This window comes from Cordyceps militaris, assembly GCF_000225605.1.
Source record: "Cordyceps militaris CM01 unplaced genomic scaffold CCM_S00004, whole genome shotgun sequence".
NCBI classification, from domain to species: Eukaryota; Fungi; Ascomycota; class Sordariomycetes; order Hypocreales; family Cordycipitaceae; genus Cordyceps; species Cordyceps militaris.
This window is the reverse complement of record NW_006271972.1, coordinates 4,153,761-4,171,181: the sequence shown is the minus strand read 5'-3', so window position 1 is coordinate 4,171,181 and position 17,421 is coordinate 4,153,761.

Genomic DNA, 17,421 nt, shown 5'->3' with positions numbered 1-17,421 from the left:
TACTCTAGGTATTAAATATACTAAAGGGAGTAGAACTAGTTAATAACTAGTTTATAATTAGTTAAAGGATATTATTAATATAAATAGTATATTTATTACTTAGTATTTATTTCTTAATAATAGAGTATAATTAAGGTAATAAAATTCTATCTAGATAGAAATTATAAAGCTTAAGACTTCTTAATAATTATAAGTAGTTTTATATTATAATATAATAGAACTAAGTAAGTTAATAAAGGTATTATAGCCTAATAAGTATATATTATTTAAATATATTTATTAGAAAATAATAAAACTAGAGGAAGTAATTAGTAATTAGTTCTAAATTAGTTCTAGACTTAATAAAAAGGAAATAATACCTAAGGATATTATAGTATTCTTAAAGGTTATAGCTAGATATTAGAATTATATTATAATATCTAAAGATAGTTTTAATAAAGGAATTAGTATATAAGAATATAATCTATATAATATTAAAATAATTATATCTACCTAGGCTAATTATAGGATAAGGAATATAAAAATTACTTTATATAGAAGATAAGATAGTATACTATTACTTATTAAGTAGTTTTAAACTAATTTATAATTAATTAAAATATAAATAATTAAAGACTATACTTATTATAATATTAGTAGTAAATTATATTTAAATAAATAAAATAGTACTATCTTTACTTTTTAATAGAATCTCTATAGAGAATTATAGAAATCTTATTTTAATATAATTAATAGTTTAAGTTATAATATATATAAAAATAAGACTCTTTAGGTAATTATTAGAAATTTAAGTAAAAAAAATACTTATAAGTATTTAATTATATAAATAACTAAGAACTAATTAGTAATTAATTTAGAATAGTAATATACTAAAATACCTAGATAGGAAGTTATCTATATTATAATATATATATTAAATTAAATAGATTATATTATATTCCTTAATTAAATACTATAATAATAGAATAGGTAAAACTAGAGTATTAAGGGGTAAGAAAGATATATCTAATTAATTTAGAACTAGTTCTAAATAGGTTAGGACTTTATTTACCTTATAATATCTTAATATACCTACTTAATTATAGAGGTACTTTATTATTACTTCTCTACTAAGTCTTTAAATAACTTAGGTAATATAGAGTAATATAAATATTCTATTTAATTATATAATAGATAGACTTTACCCCCTATATACTTAAAAATATATTATATATAAAGACTAAGTAAATAGGAAAATATTAACTTAGGTAGTTATTTATAGTAAAGGTAGTATTAAACCTAGGAATTAGTTAGTAAGTAATTAAGAACTAATTACTCCTTTTATTATATATATCTTTCTAAGGGGTTTAAAACTACTATATAGATAAGCTATAAATAATATAAGTAATTCTAAATTGCCTAGAGGCTAGGTATTTAGGTAATAATAAAGTTAGAATAACTTAGTAAATAGATAATATATCTTTTAGTAATCTAAGAGTATTAGTAATTAATTTATAACTAATATTCCTAATAAGAGTATATAAGGTATAAGTAGTATCTTCTATTATAAGAAGAAAATAAATAAGAAGTGGTTTAGAAAGTATTTATTATTTATTAGAAAAGCTCTAAAAACTAGTTAGAAATATATATTAAGACCAATAGGGTATATATAGGGTAAGAGGTAAAGTTATTATATTATATATCTCTTCTATCTAGTTATATAGTATAGGTAAGTACTAGATATACTAGGTAATAGGAGATTGTTCTTCTAGCTTTAGAGCTGCCTATTATTACTCCTACTTAATCTATATTAACTAAGAAAAATAACTAGAAATAACTATAAGGAATAAAATAATAACTATAAGGAATAAAATAATAATTATAAAGAAAAATAGTAACTACTATAGCTACTATAATATACTATAATAGTAGCCTAATTCTCCTACTTACTAATAGGCATAATAGTACCTATTAGTATACCTAAGTTACCTTTTTCTTCTAGGTATATATTGCGCTAGCAGGCGCTATAGCGGATGCAGTTAGCTAAGTACAGCAGATGTTTAGTAAGATATACTATATATAGAGGCGTATAGCGGATAGATTTACGCTATATATAGTTATATATAGCAGCTAGTTATACTATATAGTATATATATATAATAGTTATACTATATAATAGTATATAAAGAAGTCTTAGTACTTATAGCCTTAATATAGGGTATTATAGGGGTTATTATAGTAAGTAACTAAGCTAATAAAGCTAGACTACTATAAAGGTGCTATTACCTTCTATAGATAAGTAAAGTAACTACCTATAAGCTATTAACTACTAATATATATAACTACTAATTATCCCTTTATTCCTATAATTTCCTAGTAGTACTTAAGGTACTACCTATTTATATATTTAATTATAGCCTCTTCCTTCTATAGTTTATTTTATTAGTTAATTAAAAATTATTATTATATAACTATTCCTATAAAGCACCTCTATAGATACTCTATACTTATAATCTTATAACTATTATCTACTTAGGATAGTAATCTTAATACTAATTAGTAATTACCTTTACCTTAATTATAGATTTCTAATAGAATACCTATCCTCTTTATACCTTTATAGCCTTATAATCTTTTAGAACTATCTATTCTATTAATTATAATATCTAGTATAACTACTAGAAAGCCTAGTATACTACTTAGTATACCTAGTAACTTAACTAATAAAAAACCTTTAATTAAGTCTTTAGTATAGTTTTATATAATAACCCTTAAGATCTTAAGTTACTTATTAGCTATAATCCCTAATAAAGTACCTAAAAGCCTTACTTATCTTACCTATCTTTTCCTAGCTAACTAGAAATTATTCTAACTATACTCTCTTATTTAAAGTATTAAAGAAGCTATTAACCTTAATTAATAGACTATTATAATAATTATTTTCTATACCCTTATATATAATACCTATTATAAATAATTTAGTAGCTACCTTTAGGAGTACCTTTATAAGGATTTTACTTATTAGATTAAAGTTAACTAGAAAATAGTTAATAAGGAGGTCTTTTATAAGTTTAAAGACTATTTTAATAGTATTAAAGTTACTTTATATACTAATAAAGAATAGTAGATTATTAAAACTATTTAAAAGACTATTTCTAGTAAATATATTAACTATAAAAATAATTACCCTTTTCCTTTTTTAGAAGAAAGACCCTCTTTAATATAGCCTAACTAGCTTCTAATAAAACTATTTACTATTAAATTAGGATTTATAAGGAAGCTACTATTTAGTTCTTTCTTAGCTAATAAACCCTTAAAGCTAGCTAATAATAAAGGGAAAGATACTTATAGCCTTTTTTATCTAAATAATAATAACTTACTCTAAATAGCCTAGGTATTAGTACCTTAGTATATACTACTACTAGAACTACCTTAGGAAATACTAAAGAAAGACCTATATAGTATAGAAAATACCCTATTTAAACCTATAAGAATTTACTAAGACCTCTATATAACTAGACTTCTTCTAGTACCTAGCGCCTTCTAGGTATTTAACTTACTTATAGTAATTAATACCCCTATACCTCTTAATACCTTATAGAACTCTAGCTATAATAAGTATACTTAGCCCTCTATACTATAACTATACTAAGGGAACTTTACCTACTAGTACTATAAGAGGTAGGCTACCTAATAACCCCTTAAATATAAGGCACTACTACTACCCCTACTAGGACTACCTATACCCTTACTATAGCTATTATAAAGACTACTATAGCTATTATATTAATAGGGAGTATTACTATTACCCTTAGGACTATTACTATTACCTTTATTACTATTATACTACTCTAGTAATAAAGGGTATAAATAGCCTAAAGATAAACCCCTTAAGCTACTTATAGTAAACTTAAATATATTAAAATAGATTAATAGTATTATTAAAAGGTATTAAGAGGCTAATAAGTATAGTAGAAAGAGGTATAACTTCTTTTATACCTAAATATATAATTTTATTAATTACTATAATTAAGCCTAGCTTCTAAAAGAGGCCTTACTATATATATTCCTACTAATACTTACTAGAAGAGCTCTAGAGTATTATATCTAGGTAATTATAAACTACTAAATAACCTATAGTAAGATAATTAAGGTAGTTTATAACTAATTTAAGCCCCTATTAACCTAGAACCTTTATATAGATAAATAGAGGCACTTTTTACTAGATAAGTTAATAAAGAAGTACCTTATAAAGTCTATTATTAACTACTTTAAGTTACTAGTTAATAAAATCTAGGTTCTATATTAAAGACTATTTTCTATACTAAAAGGTATAACTATACTTACTAAGACTTAAAATATACTAAAGAGTATTATATATAATAATAAAGCCTATACTATAGCCCTTATATAGCCCCTAGAATATTATAAAGACTTAATTTTAGTACTTTAATAATTAATCTATATATATAAGTAAACCTATCTAAAGTACTAGAACTTTTATATTAATAGGTAGTTTTATAGTACCTAAATCCTTCTAAAGAAATAACCTAATAGCTTAAATAGTACTTTAAAGTACTATTTTATATATTAAAAAGAAGGCTATTAGTTAATAAACTATATTAAGAAGGAATAGAAAGGTATTTATAATACCTAGGATGCCTATAAGATCTACTAAAAGCCCCTAAGTAATAAGAAGTACTAGGCTTTCCTAATAGCCTTTAAGGGAGCTTTAGAAGAGATATTATTAGTTTAGAATAAAGTTAATACCTATATTATTACTTTATCCTTTAATAAAGATAACTTTTTAGTAAATAAATAAGAAAATATATAAGTATTCTTCTTAGAAGTTATTAAAGCTTTTATTATAGTAAAAGACTAATTCCCTAAAAAGATTATATATTTCTTTACTAATACCTTTATTAAATATACTATTTATACTAAAGATCTATTCTAGAGTATCTTTAATATCTTTAGCTATAAGGAATAGTATATAGAGGATGTTTTTAAAAGGATCTTTCTTAATATAGGTATTACTAGTACTTCTAATATTAGTATAGTATAAGTAAAGATACTAATAAAACTAATTCTAAGCCTCTAGGTTATAGAATTAGCCTTTACTATAATAGTATATTTTAGTACTAGTTCTATAACCTCTATTAGTAAGATTATAATACCTATAGTACTTAAAGTAATTATATTCTAAGTACTACTAACTACTATATTATTCCTACTTTCTATTAAGAATATAGATATACTAGGGATTTAGCTAGATAATATTAATAATATACTTTACTAAGGATAACTAAAGGTCCCTATTATAAGATATTAGGGATACCCTTAGTAGATACTATACGCTATTAAAGCTACTACTTTCTACCTAATAGAAGGAGAACTCTAGTGCTTATACTACTACTTTAAGTACCCTTTAGTAGCCTACCTTAACTAGATACTAGAATATATAGAAGAGGAATTTAGTAAAGAAGTACTAGACTACTTAATAGCTACTTATAAGTAGTATTAGCTATATATTAAATCCCCTAGATAGTTTTAATTTACTTTAAAAAATAAGTATAAATTTAACTATAAAATACTAGTTAATATAATATATCTTAATAATTAATAACCTATCCTATATATACTAAATACTACTACCTCCTTCTAGGTAGCTTAATTCCTTTATAGAAGTATAGGAAGCCCCCTAGAAAGCGCTAAAAGCCTTTAGGATATACTCTAGTACTACTAGATTAATATATACCTTAGACCCCCTAAATAGATTATTTATAATACTAGAAGTAACTTTTTATCTACTAAATTCTATAAATATACTAAGAAGCTAGATATTTAAGTATATTTAGTACTTATAGAAGCTTATAATATAATTAGTAAGCTAGAATACTATTATACCCTTTTTTAATATACTTATAATATTATTTAGAAAGAGCTATAGGGTACCCTAGGTATTAATAAGTACTTATAACTTACTATTAAGGCTATAAATAACTCTACTAGCCTTAATAGCCTAGTACTTACCTTACTAGTCTTTAGTACCTACCCCTACCTTTTAAAAGGCTTTTTACTATACCCTTTAGTAGCCTAATATATTAAAGCCCTTTAGAAGGTAATTAATACTACCTAAAAAGCCCTCTCCTTATAGTAAGTATATAAGGTACTAGCTATATATAATAGCCTTAATATAAACCCCTTATACTACTTACTATTATAATTAGATATTTATATTTAGTATAAAGATACTAGCTAGACTAGCCCTTATAAGCTAATAAGTATAGATATTAGAAAATATACTATAGAAATACTATCTAGCCTTATTAGCTTCTATATATCTATTATATACCTATTCTTTACTAAAGAGGACCTAGATATAGACCTAGAAGTATTATAAGCCCTTAAAAGTAATACTAATAGTAAGTATAACTCTAATAATAACCTAGACTATAATTATTAGGCTTTTAAGACTACTAAAGCTATTTTAAAGCCTATTAAAGCCTTTTTAAAGCCTATTAAGACTACTTTAAAACCTACTAAAACTATTCTAAAGCCTTTTAAGGCTACCCTAAGGCCTATTAAATAGATCTAAGTTATTATTCCTTATAAGCCTAGGTATTTATAAGAAATTCCTAGTATTAAGATAAAATACTAGCCTATAAAGTACTAAATTCTATTAAAAATAACTAAAGATAAAATATTCCTCTTTACTAAAGAAAAGAATAATATAAAGTACTACTTAAAGCTTTAAAAGAATAGTATACTCCCTAATAATAAGCCTTTATTCTTTACTTTTACTAAAAAGGAGTTATAAAGCCTTTTAAAATATAGAGTCTTTTAATTTATTAAGTTTAACCTTACTATTTACTATAAATACCTATTTAAGTTCTAAATAGTTAATAAGATTAAGTCTAATACTATTAGAAAACCTATAAAGAAAATATATATAGTTTTATATAATTACTAGGATTATAATAAAGATATACTACTTACTTAATTACTAACTATTTAAAAAATAAGCTAGTATTTAATTCTAGGCTTTATACTAATTTAAATCTAATAAGGTTAGCTACTATAGCTTTAGGATATTACCTAGGCTTATATATAGGCTAGAACCTACCTCTAGTAGTATATTCTTACCTAGATTCCCTTAGAACTCTACTATCTCTACCTTAAGGGTATTATTATTAAGGTTATTATATTACTATATAGTATCTTTAAGTCTAGTACTTACTAGTAAATAATATACTTTACTTATTATCTTAAGAAGCTTAGAATAGTATTATTTACCTATAATTAGTACTTTTTACTAGCTTTAGGCCTTAATCTAGGTATTATTAGTATATAGACTAATAATATAATTAGCCTTAATACTATTACTTTTAGTAAATAAGAAGCTAATACCCTTATTACTATTAGATTCTAGGCTAAGTTAAAGAAGATATTTATAGTAAAGAACCTATTAATATTTAATAGATATTATATCTTTTTAGGTATTAATAATATTATTTTAATAGTCTTAAAAGGATAATTAGAAAAGCTTTAGTTACTAATAGACTTAAAAGGGTATATTAAGTAGTAAGCCTAAGGTATATACCTAGCCTTTATCTACTAACTAGAAGCTATATTTAACCTATTTATTACTATATAATTTAGAAAGCCTAAAAAAGATAATTTTAAATACCTAAATACTTATATTTAGTAGTAAATTAAGAATACTACCTAGGGCCTTTAGTATTTATTAATCTAGTTAGGAATAGCTAAGTTATTTATTTTTATTAATAGTTCCTTTATTAATAATAAAAATTTAAGTTTTTAGCTAGAATATATAATTATTCTAGGTAATAAGGAACTAGTTAACTATACTAAAATTACTATCTAGGGTAATATTATTACCTAGAGCTTAATAAAAAGTAAGTATATTACCTAAAGTATATTAGTATTAAAGCTATATAGTATAGTTTTAGGTATTAATATAAGCTATACCCTTTCTACTACCTTAAATAGAATTATAAAGTTAATAGGCCTAGTAGTAGTTCTAATAGTAGTTTATATAGATTTATTTTTACTATATAAATACTTAATAAAGCTTAGAATTACTAAGGAGAAGTACTTAATAATTAATATTATAATACTATACTAGTCCTATAAGTACTATAAACTTACTAAGGTCTACTAGATTAATAGTAATAATAACCCTATAAATATATTAATAAAGGCTACCCTAAATAAGGTATTATAAAAGCTAGTTAATAGTAACTAGTTAATACTATATATCTAAGGCTAGGTTAGCTATACTATAAAAGCTATAGAGAGGCCTAGAGGCTATATAACTTAGCTAAAAGAAGAGACTACTAGTATTATATTAATAAGTACTATAGTAGATATAGTTAGCTAAGTATAATAGATATTTAGTAAGATATACTATATATAGAGGTATATAGTAGATAGATTTATACTATATATAGTTATATATAGTAACTAGTTATACTATATAGTATATATATATAGTAGTTATATTATATAATAGTATATAAAGAAGTCTTAGTACTTATAGCCTTAATATAGGGTACTATAAGGGCTACTATAGTAGGTAACTAAGCTAATAAAGCTAGACTACTATAAAGGCACTATTACCTCCTATAGGTAAGTAAAGTAACTACCTATAAGTTATTAATTACTAATATATATAACTACTAATTATCCCTTTATTCCTATAATTTCCTAGTAGTGCTTAAGGCACTGCCTATTTATATATTTAACTATAGCCTCTTCCTTCTATAGTTTATTTTATTAGTTAATTAAGAATTATTATTATATAACTATTCCTATAGAGTACCTCTATAGGCACTCTATACCTATAATCTTATAACTATTACCTACTTAGGATAGCAATCCTAATAGTATAGAGTAGCTTATAGTTATACTAAGTATAGGGTAGCTTATAGTTATATTAGGTATAGGGTAGCTTATTACTATATAGGGGGCCTTACTATTATATAAGGGGCTTTATAACTACTATATTTTCTACTTTTTATTTATAAGGTAATTTAACTTAAAAACCTATATAAATAAATTTTATAGAAAATAAAAGTTATACTATAAACTATATTTAATAAAGGTACCTTATCCTAAAGGCTATAGGATATATAAGGAACTACTAGCTAAAGTATACTAGGTATTATACTAATACTAAATATACTATAGTAATACTATACTAGTATTAAGTATACTATACTAGTATTATACTAGTATTATATTAGTATTAAGTATACTATACTAATACTATACTAATACTAAGTATACTAATTAACTATAATAGTCTTAAGAGTAATAAAATAATAATAGACTTATAAAGGCTTAGGCTTTTATAAGATTATAACTATAAGGGAGCCTTAGTAGCTATAAGACCTATAAAGCCTTATAATTTATAGCTATAAAAGACTTATTATAATACCTTTAAAGGGTAATACCCTAGAGGCTTAGTACTAGTTAGCCTATAATAGTCTTAAAAGTAATAAAATAGTAATAAGCTATAAGGAAGCCTTAATAGCTATAAGACCTATAAAGCCTTATAACTTATAACTATAGAAGGCTTACTATAATACTTTTAAAAGGTAATACCTTAAAGGCTTAGTACTAGTTAGCTTATAATAGTCCTAAAAGTAAGGAAATAGTAGTAAATAAAGAGCTTACTAGCCTTTAAAGGGTAATACCCTAAAGGCTAATACTAATAAAGGTATTAATAAAGAGCTAGTTAGCCTTTAGTAAGTAATACCCTAAAGGCTAGTATTAATAAAGGTATTAATAAAGAGCTAGCTAGCCTTTAGTAGGTAATACCTTAGAGGCTAGTACTAATAGTATTAATAAAGAGTTTATTATAATATCTATAGAGGATAATACCTTAGAGATATAAAACTAATTAATTATAATACTTATAGAATAGCTTTAGTAGGTAATACCCTAGAGACTAGAGGCTTTAAGAGTATAATACTTCTAAAATAAACCCCTAGAAAATTATAGCTTAAGAAGTACTTAGTATAGTTCTAGGTAGTACCTATATTTATAAAAGGCTAGCTTTAATAGTAGCTTAATTATAATATTAGTAATATTCTTAATATTTAGAATTTAACTAAAGCTTAACTAGTATAATATATTCTTATTATATAACTAATAATATTAGATATTTATATACTTTATATAGGGGTATTCTTAGATATTAGAAGCTTAGGTAATAGTACTAGAGTTATTAGCCTAGATAGTAGTCTTAGTATAGGTAGGCTTTTCTTTAAGGGTTTTTATAATAATATAGTAAAGCTACTAAATCTAGATAGCTTCCTAGGCTATATTATACTAAGAGATATACTTTACTTTAGTAATTAAGTATATAATAATATTTTATAGCTTTAAGTACTAGAATATAATACTACTCTTTAGGGTAATAATAAAGCTATTAATAGATTTATATATTTATTAGTAACTAATATAATTAGTATTATAATAAACTTAAGGTTTTTTATTAGGTTTTATAAAAATAAGTTTATAGTTAGTAATACCTTTAATATATTATAAGAGCTATTTTAAGCTAATAATATATTCTACTAGTAGGGTAGTTATAAATCTATAGTAATAGTTAATAGTAAAGTAGATATTAGGCTTAAAGTAGTTAGAAAGATAAATTAGGCTTTTATAGGTCTTAGTATACTAACTATTCTTAATAATTAGCTATTATTTAATACTTTTAGTAGTAGGACTTATTAGTAGGTTATAAGGTTTATAGTTAAAAAGGCTAGCTTTTTTTAAAAAGGCTTTAATATATTTATTTTAAAAGAGTATAAAGGTTCTTATATATTAGTCTTAATAGATATTAATACTAAGATAGTAGCTAATAAGGCTTATATCTATTATCTTATAGGTATTTAATAGGGCTTTCTTAATTTCTATAATAATAACCTTATTTTTATTAATAATAAGAAGATTATTAATATAAACTATAATAATTAGGCTATTTTTATAGATAAATAGGGAATAATTAAGCTATATAGGTTTAAAGCTAAGACTTTAAAGTGTTTTATAAAAGGTTATATATTAGATCTATAAGGCTTATTTTAGTCTATATAGGGACTTTAGTAGCTTTTATACTTTCCTAAGGTGTTTTTTTTAATATTCTTTAAGTATTTTAATATAGACTTTAGTATCTATAGGATTATAAAGAAAGGTAGTCTTAATATCTATTTACTTAACCTTAAGGTCTAAGGTAGCTATAATTATTAATAGTAGGTATAGTATTAAAATTTTTAATATACTTATAAATATTTTATAGTAATTAAGTCTTTTATATTAATTAAAACCTTTTACTATATATTAGGATTTCTAGTAAATAACCTTATTATTAGTACCTTTTTTAAGTTTATATACCTACTTACCTAGAAGGATAGTCTTATTTTTAGGCCTATTAATTATAATTATAATATAGTTCTTTATTAGAAAGTTATACTTATTTATTATTAAGTCTTTTTACTTTTATAAATTAGGGTAAAGAATAGTCTATTTATATATTATAGGTTCTTTATTATAGATAAGGTTACTAAATATAGTAAGGTTTATTATATTATTAAGATTAAAGTAAAGTATATATTAGTAGTTTTAGGATATTAGGACTAATCTAATTAGAATTTTAATCTATATTATAGGTCTTTCTTCTTACTTAATAGTACTACTTAAAGCTAGGGATAAGGGTATTTTAAAAAGGTTAAATAGTATCTTATTAATATTAATAGTAAAGATAGGATATAAGGTTAATTAAATATTTAATAGTATTAGTTTAAATTTATTATTACTTAGTATATATAGATAGCTAATAAAGTTATTATTATTAATTAGGTTATAAATATTATTATCTTTATTAGTAATTCCTAGTATTATTAATATAGAGGATATAGAGGGTATTATTTACTTAGGCCCTATAGTTAAGGTAGTAGGTATACTATAGTGCTTTATTATAAAGCTCTTACTAGTAAGTAAGTTATAGGTAATTAAAGTAATTTCTATATACTTTTATCTCCTACTAATTACTTATTAACCTAAAGAGTAGTATATAGTTTTACTCTTATAGCCTAAGGTAAGGTTATTCTATTAAAGAAGGTTATATTTAAAATCTTTAAATAACTAGTTAAGTTATTCTTAAAAGATAATATTATTAATAACTACTAGTTTATTAAGTCTATTAGTATTTAAGATAATATAGTTAGTTTAGCCTTTATATCTAATTAGAATATATAGAATAGTTTTAAGAACTATTCTTAGAATATAATAAGAGGTCTTTTACTACTTATAACTACCTATAATTTATAAATAACTAAGGTTAGGTTTATCTCTAAACTATAGTTTATAGGGAGTTATTAGTTTATTATTCCTTATTATAAAGGTATACTATTAGAAAGTAGTATAAGCCTATACTATAACTAGTTAGAATTTAATTAGTATTTTTAACTAATATATAGTAAGAAAAAGCTTATCTTATAGTATTCTATTCCTAACCTTAGTAATACTATTCTATTAATACTAATTAGTAGTAGAATACTATAGGTATATACTTAAGGAAATATAAGAGTTCTTAAACTAGGTTATAATATTTTCCCCCCTTTAATCTAGCTAAATAAAGTAGTATTTATATTCTAGATATTCCTATATCTTTAGGAAATTTAATATTATATTAAGTAGTTAAGATTTCTTTTTAATAGGGAATAGCTAATATATTCTAGTATAATTATTAATAATAGTAACCTAATACTAATCCTTCTTCTAGGAGGTAGGTAAGGTATTAATAATATTAGTATAAAGGCTTTTAAAAGGATATATTCCTTTTTAGAATAAATAAATATAAAGACTTTCTTTTTATCTTCTTATAAGATAACTAATATAATATTTATACTAGCTAATAGGCTTTATATTAATAAAGATAAAGATAAGTTTAGTAATATTCTATTCCCCTAAATATCTAAGTTAATTATACTATAGTTTATACCTTAGGTTATTTATTATATAGGTTAATATATTAATATTTAGAGTAATATAGTTAACTATATAGACTTTAGTAGTCTACTAGGTAGTAAGAATAACCCCCTAATCTTTTATTATAACTACTCTTTCTTTACTAAAGATTACTATAGTATTCTTTACTATTAGGTAGCTAATAAAAAGTAGGCTTATTAAGGTACCTTCTTATAAAATACTATTATATAATTCTAAGGTAGTCCTAGGGCTCTTTATAGTAATAATAGCTATTCTATAAGTAGTAGGTTTTAAGATAGTATTAATAAGACCTTAAATACTAAGGCCTAAGTAAGGGAATAGGTTCTTTATAAGTTCTTTATAGCCTAAGATATAGCTAGATATACTAGAGTTAAGTAATATTAGTTTCTAATATAATAATATAAAAAGACTAAAATCTTATCTAGGTTTAATACTTATAAAAGTACTATCTACTTTAAGTTAATTAAAGTATTATAGGCTTTAAAAGATAGTAAAAGTAAGTTAAGCTAGTTTAAAGTCTATAAAGGGACTTATATACTATTTAAAGCTAACTTTTTTATATTTATACTTATTATTATATTTTTTAGTTAAGTATTAATACTTTCTATTTTATTAAAATAAAAAGGGTAGGTTTATTAAATAGAGTTTAAGGTATAGCTTTTAGTATTACTTATTAGAGTAACCTAGAAGCTTATAAAAGGAATAGAAGTACTTAGTAGTATTAGGTTTTATTATATTATAAAGGGGATACTTTCTAATAGCTATTATAATAACTAAAATAACTTATTATTTAGACTTTTTATTATTCTATTATTTAAGCTTAATAAGGTTAGTTATAATTATAACTATTTATATAAGTATAGTTATAAAAGTTATAATAATATTATTAGTCTATTTTAAAATAAGATAAAAGGTTATTTTAATAATATAGGAGTTAAACTCTTTATTAAGACTATTAATAAAAAGATATACTATTAAAGCCTTAAAGACTTTAAAGTCTTTATTAAGAGATTACTACTTAGCTTAAGTATTAATAAGTATTATAGTAAGTTTCTTAATAGATCTATATTAAGTAAAGGTTAGTATTAAAAAATAATTAACTATAGTTTAGAAGATAGTAATACTTTTTAATTTAAAGTATTTTTTAAAAGCTATAATTATATTTAATATTATAACCTTATTTTTAATAAGGCTATAGGTATATTCTTTAAGGCTTATATTAATAAAAGTAATAGTATAGACTTAATCTTATATTTATTTTTAAATAAGATTTTTTATAGTCTTATTATTATAAGCCTTAGTTAGGATAAAACTATTTCTTTAGCCTTCTAATAATAATCTATTAAGATTATTAAGTCTTAATATATTAATTATTTTTAGCTTCTATTTAACCTAGTTATTTTTAGATTTAAGCTTTAAGATATTTAATACCTCTTTTAGTATTAAAAATATAATACTAAATAATAAAGTAGGTAATAAGGCTATAAGAAGATCTTAGCTTATATATAAAAGTTAAGTTATTAATAATACTACCTACTAAAGAAGTAGAACTTTAAAATAATAAGGAGAATAATAGGCTAAGTATATAGTCTTTCTTTTTAAACTAAATACCTTATATTTATTTAAAAATAAAAAGTATTTAAGTAAATAATAAGGAATTCTTCTTATTAAATAAGTAGTTACTATATACCTTTTATAGTAGTTAAGACTATAGATTATAGTAAGTAATTTAATAAGTATATTTAAGACTATAGATTATAGTAAGTAATCTAATAAATATATCTATTTAAAGGTTATAACTATATTAAGTAAATTTATATTATAATATATATAAAATAAGTATATAGAGTTTATATATAAATTACTAGGTAGGGTATAGTAGTAGAATTTCTTTTTCTTTATATAGAATTTTTATAGTAGATAGACTTATTAAATATATTCTAGATTAGCTAGAGTTTAAGGTCTTTCCTTTTCCTATATATAAGGAGTTATAAATTTCTTAAGTTTTATAGTAAATATTAGCTTATATAGATAGTAGGTAAATTTAGTAAGAAATTAATACTTTTTTTTATTTTATTAGTAGCTTTTATAATATAAGTATTACTAGGCTTATAACCTATTAAGACTAATAGGGTATATATAGAGTAAGAGGTAAAGTTATTATATTATATATCTCTTCTATCTAGTTATATAGTATAGGTAAGTGCTAGATATACTAAGTAATGGGAGATTGTTCTTTTAGCTTTAGAGCTGCCTATTATTAATATATTATAAATAAATTATAAGAACTTTTAAAATTACTTTAAGGTTTATAACTAAGTAAGAATATACTACCTTAAAAAAATAGAGAATTCTAAATACTTATTAATCTTAATATAGATAAAATAGAATAAAATAAAGAATAAAATAAAAGGGTAGATTAAAGTCTATTCTAATAAATTCTAAATTAATTTAAAATTACTTTCTAATACTATTTATATTTAATAAGTATATAGTTAATAACTAATATATAGATAGTTAGGAACTAATATATAAATAGTATATATAGTAAAGAAAATCTTATAAAATTAGAAAATAAACTAATTTTATAGAGAAAAGAGAAGGATTCTATTAAATATAAAAAGAAGAAAGCCTATAGTACTTTAGTATCTTACTTCTCCTATATTCTATTCTCTTATTACTTAAATTTAGTAATAAAGTCTTTCTTAATATATTTAGAACTAATTTAAAACTAATTCCTAATAACTTCTATATAGTATTAACTTTCTAATATATTAATTAGTTAGAAATCCTACTTTAGTAGATAAGTTACTATTTTAGTAAATAGCTAGCCTTTAGTAATATATTTATAGGCTAGTTATTTATTAGTTTTCTTAGTTTTAGTTAGGAATTTATTAGCCTTAGTAGGTTAATATATTCTAGGTATTTTAGTTAGTTTATAACTTACTTACTCCTAATACTATAAGTATTAGTATTTCTTATATTTTTACTAGCTAAAAAAATTTTCTTAGTAAGGTAGTTATATATATAAATAATTTCTAACTAGTTCTAAATCACTATATAACTAGTTTAGAATTAGTTCTTTTAACCTATATAATAATAATTTAATAGTCTATTTCCTACTAAATAATTAATTATAAATTAATTTATAATAAATTCTAACGCTTTTAAGGCTTACTTTAATAGTAGGAAGTAGCTATTAGTAAGCTATTTCCTACTACTATAGTAGAATAAGGTAAGTAATTCTTAATTAATTATAAAATAGTTTTAGAATATATTCTAAACTAATTATAAATAAATTATAAAGTAGCTATATAATCCTTACCCTAGGTAAGGTTTATTATTACTAGTATAAAGATAATAACTTATACCTTATAGTAAGTAATTAGGAATTAATTTAATATTTATAATTAATTTATAATTAATTAGAGTATACTATTTTTAAACTATTCTAACCTTTACTATTACTATATAGAGGTATATAAGATATAGGTAGAGGAGTAGTGCCCTAATGCTAATAATTTAGCTAAAAAGACTAAATTAGTTAGTAAGTATTTCCTAATTGATTTTTAACTAGTTATATTAATTCTAATTAATTCTTAACTATATTCTTAATTAATTAGGGATTAGTTATAGCAATCCTAATTAATTCTTAACTATATTCTAAATTAATTAAGAATTAGTTATACTAATCTTAATTAATTCCTACTATATTCTAAATTAATTAAGAATTACTTATACTAATCCTAATTAATTCCTACTATATTCTAAATTAATTAAGAATTACTCCTACTAATCCTAATTAATTCCTACTATATTCCTAATTAATTAAGAATTACTCTTACTAATCCTAATTAATTCCTATTATATTCTTAATTAATTAAGAATTACTTATATTAATTTTAATTAGTTTAAAATTACTTATTAACCTATTTAGCTTTTTTTTAATTAATTATTAATAGGTTCTTACTACTTAATACCCTATATAAGGCTAAGGTAGCTAACCCTAGCCTTATCTCCTTATTTTAGGTATTAGTATTTACCTTAGTAAGTAATTAGTAATTACTTTATAATTTAGAATTAATTCCTAATTAATTATAATAGGCTAATAATAACTAGGAGGAGGAGGAGGAGCCTTTAGAGAATAAGGTATATAAGAAACTAATTTTAAATTAATTAATAACTTAATACTAACTAATTCTATAGGCTAAGGATATAATAGTATTAAAGTAAGAATAGTATAAAGTATATAAAAAAATAATTATAAATTAATTAATAACTAAATACTAACTAATTCCTTAAAGTACTATAGGTAATAATAATAATAATAAGGTATATAGGAAAATAATTAGGAATTAATTAATAACTAAATACTAACTAATTCTATAGCCTAACTCCTCT